We start from the raw sequence: 4644 nt of genomic DNA, 5'->3' as shown, positions 1-4644 counted from the left end.
GAAGCCTCTATGCCATTTACTTGAAAAAGATGTAATTTTTAATTTTGATGAAGAGTGCCTAAAAGCTTTTGAATTATTAAAATAAAAATTAGTCACTGCACCAATTATTGTTTCACCAAATTGGGAAAAACCTTTTGAGTTAATGTGTGATGCTAGTGATTATGATATTGGAGTTGTTTTAGGACAAAAGCATGATAAATTTTGAAAGTTATCTACTATGCTAGTAGAACTCTTAATGAAGCTCAAATTAATTATACCCCAACTGAGAAAGATTTATTAGCAATAGTATATGCTTTTGATAAATTTAGATCATACTTGATTGAAACTAAATGTATAGTGCATACAGATCATTATGCTATTAAGTATTTAATGAAAAAGAATGATGCAAAACCAAGATTGATAAGATGGGTTCTTTTTTTTCATGAATTTAACTTTGAAATAGTAGATAGGAAGGGAGCTAAGAATTAAATTGTTGATCATTTGTCCAGGCTTGAATTAGAAAAACCACTCTATTTTGACAAAGAAATTACATAACATTTTCCAGATGAAAAATTATTCAATATTAATGAGTGGTGTGCTCCATGGTATGCCGACATTGTGATCTTCATTGTTAATGATATTATACCTTATGGAATGACATACCAACAGAAAAGGAAATTTATATTTGAAGCTAAGAATTATTTTTGGGATGACCCATTTTTATATAAACAAGGAAAGGATCTTATTATTCAAAATTATTGGCCTGCAATCTAAATTTTATTTGTTTACAATCTTTAGAGATGTTAACGCTTATATCAAAACTTGTGATCGATGTCAACGAGTAGACAATATTTCTAAGAGGAATGAGATGCCCCTTAATTATGTGTTAGAAGTTGAGATATTTGAAGTTTTGGGATTAGACTTCAGAGGACCATTTTTACCATCTTTTGGAAATTTATATATATTATTAGCAGTAGATTATGTACCCAAATGGAACAAATTTATATATATTGTTATCTTTCAGGAATTTATATATATCGATGTCGTCGGCCACCTTTATTTTATTTTATTTTATTTTGAGTATTAGTTTGTATTGTGATAGAAGAAAGAGAATTCAAAGAAACTTCAAGACATTTGGTGAGAGAATTTGAGATAAGTGCTTATCTTTGTGTTTACACTTGGTTTTAATTAAAATTTCTTATTTGTGTCCATGATTTCTACTTTTAAACTCATGTATGGTTGTGTTTTCTCCACAAATTTTGAGTAGTTTTCCTTATCTTTTTCCTTAAAATGATAAGTGATTAAATGTTTAAAGGAAGTTGGGTGAATTATTAGTCTTTAATGTTGGAAGAAGTAGTGATGATTCAAGACTTTGCACTTCATTTACTTCTTAATTTGGCCAATTAAGATGTTAAAACTTATTGTGAGAACATGTAAGATCCGAGATGATATTGTCTCGGTCAACAAATGGTTAGAATCACATATTGATTCCATGAATGAGAATGTGGTTCATGGGGTTGAGTGCAAATAAATATGTAAATATATTTTCAAGGGTGTAGAATTAGAGGACTTTAGAGTGACAGGCTCAAGCCCCCAATTTGATTTATAGTTTTAGGTTTTGATATGAGATGTTAGCCCGTAGGTGAGGGAACTCTGGAGTGAGAGCTAGTATCTTCCCTACCTAGCTGATCTTCAAGACTATTACTATAGATTAGCCAATGTTCTTTATGGCATCTCTAGTAAGGGTAAAGAATATTCTTGCTTCTATTTGACACAACACATTTAGCATGCTTTCACAACAAAATTTCTATATTTATCACTGATTCATGATAAGGAAAAAGATAGTTTACCTATGTTGCCTCCATCTTGAAAGTATTTTAATTAAGTTAATTAGTTTCTCACTTTATTTTCAATTATCAAAAATCATAAAAAGAATCAAACTTTTGTTTCTATTATAGCACCTTAAGTTTGAGTAAGAATGTATATTGTTAAGTATTTTGTTATCTAAATTTAATCCTCCCTGTGGGTTCGATATTCGGGACTTAATCAGAAAGTTTTATATTACATGATAACGATATGTATACTTGTGTAGTATCCTATATTAGAATATTATAACTACATTCTTATTTGCTTCATAGTGAAAATTTTACCTAGCATTTGCTTTGGGTCATGTTTTTGGTGTTGTTGCAAATTAAGAATAAGTATTAAGAAAATTAATCATATAATCGCATACATTTCATTTTACATCTATCGGTAAATAAAGTGCAAGATTTCAAATCATCATAACTTCTTCCAACATTGAAGTATAATACTTCACACAACTTTCTTTGAACACTCAATCACTTATCATTTTAAGGAAAAAAAATAAAGAAAACTACTCAGAAAAACACAGCCACACATGAGTTTAAAAGTAGAAATCATGCACACAAATAAGAAATCTAAATTAAAACCAAGTGCAATCATAAAGATAAACACTTATCTCAAATCCTCTCCACCAAATGTCTTAAAGTTCCTTTGAATTTTCTTCATTCACTCACAACACAAACTAAACACTCAAAATAAAATAAAAGAAAGTGGTCGTCAGCGGCGACGACAACTTGGATGAATGATGGCTATAAAATCAGATGGGTGCCTGGCCTCTAGCTTGATAGGCCTCTGGCTGTTTTCTTTGATGATCCAAGTCTTCTTTAATAAAAATCCAAAAGGTTCTTTGGTGTCTTTTTAAAAGGTGTCTTCATTCAATGAATCTTCTAGAAGTTGCTTCCTTAAAAGTCAATTGAATGAATTTTAGTGTCCATGGGATATTTACCACATTTTTACCAAGGGTTGCTTCAAACACCTCTTCAAAAATTTGTCTAAATTCAATGAATCAACAAATAACTACTTCTGGCGCTTAAGCGCGGGGTACCTGATGCTTAGGCGCAAGCCTCTGTCGCTTAGGCGTCAGACCTGGGCGGTTAGGCACCCCAATTCATTTTTGCACATTTCTTCTTTTTTGCTCCAAATTTGACCCTTTTTTCACTCCTTTTAACATTTTTCACCCATTTAATTGTACCTGAAAAAAAAAAACACAAATACATTTCATTAAAGTGAAATATCTCAAAAATAGGTATAAAAACGTGTATAAAACCACTACATATTTTATGTGTACAGTACCCCGTGCCAACAATCCATGAATTGTCTCATCCAAGAGAATCCTAATAACCTTATAGCCAGATGAAAGAAACCTCCTATCATTCTTTAAGGGGAGGAATAGGTAAAGGTGGGATTTTTACTCTTTAATTCAATGATGAAGATGGCACTGAAAAGGATAAGAGAAGGGGGTCCAGCCCTATAGCTGGAATCGCCTCACAAAATTTTTTTCTCATTTGGGTTGGGGAGTCCTCTAACATCCTATTCTTGTTAGACAATCTTCAATGTAGAAATTTTATACTTGGCTTAATCAATTTGAGGAGCATGGGAGCTCCTTCTCAAGACATGTAACATAATGCAGTTATTTGCAATTAAATTTAATTGTGGAGGCCTTATTAAGGATGACTTGAGATATGTTCATGCTATTAAATCTATTTTAAAATCCACACGAAGACCATGCAGGAATATAAAGTAGAAATTAAATTGCTCATTTTAAAATTTGAATATTATAATCTTATATTTTGATTTATCTTGAATTTTTATTATTAAGATTTTGAAAAAGACATTTTTAGGGTCCTTAAAGAGCCTATGTTACATTTTCAAAAGAGGCCAGACAAACCACATGCAAAGAAAGAGTAAATGGCAAGCCACCGTGCAATGTAAAACCAACCAAATGCAAATAATAAGAGGTCGGGTGTTGTTGTGTAGGAAATATATCCCAAAAAGTAGAAAAAGCAGTTGGATTCTGCATATACATTACCAATCCTAATTCTTTACATGAATATAAATTTGGAATTAAGATATGGGACACGAGCATCTGCTTCTCGTCCTTGTCATGTGGTTCAGTGCATCATGCACCTCAAAACTCATGTCTGTACCTTATTTTCGATAGAAGACTTGACCGACTTCTTTTTGTAACCGACAAATATAAGAATTTGATGACGCTACTAGAAGATTTAATTTTCCAGCAACAGTGTCCAAAGACTTGATCGTGACTTTATAGATGTGTCTAATTTGATTAAGTTGTATAATTATAATATTCAATAATGTTAAAGTCAAATTTGTCAACCCAAGTATATGTATCGCTCAAGTAATATAGGGCTCTAATGGAGTCCTAGATATCGATCCCACAGGGAGTGTTTTAGAATCACGGACTAAGACTTTTAGGAAAGCAAGACTTTAATCACAAAAATGACGTTCAATTTGTTTATCTGCCACTAATAGGCAATTGAAATAAATAGATAATTTTAATAATAAATAAATAACTAATGATATAAAGTAGGGTTTGATTGTGATATTCAATATATAAGAAAACATTCTTCTCCTTGTCAAGAAATTATAGTGAATGGATAAAATGAATTAGTTCAATTTATATTGTGCCAAATAGGAGCATACATATTCTTTACGCTTTGGTCCAGGCATAAAGAACATTGACTAATCCTATGCTTGTTTACTGAATCTGTGGCTAGGCTGGGAGGATACCGGCTCTCACTTCGGGGCTCCCACGTTCCCCTCACCTGAGGGCAAACATCT

This window comes from Phalaenopsis equestris, unplaced genomic scaffold (assembly GCF_001263595.1).
Source record: "Phalaenopsis equestris unplaced genomic scaffold, ASM126359v1 Scaffold000094, whole genome shotgun sequence".
Taxonomy (NCBI): Eukaryota; Viridiplantae; Streptophyta; class Magnoliopsida; order Asparagales; family Orchidaceae; genus Phalaenopsis; species Phalaenopsis equestris.
The sequence above is the reverse complement of the archived record's forward strand: the minus strand, read 5'-3'. Positions refer to the sequence as shown.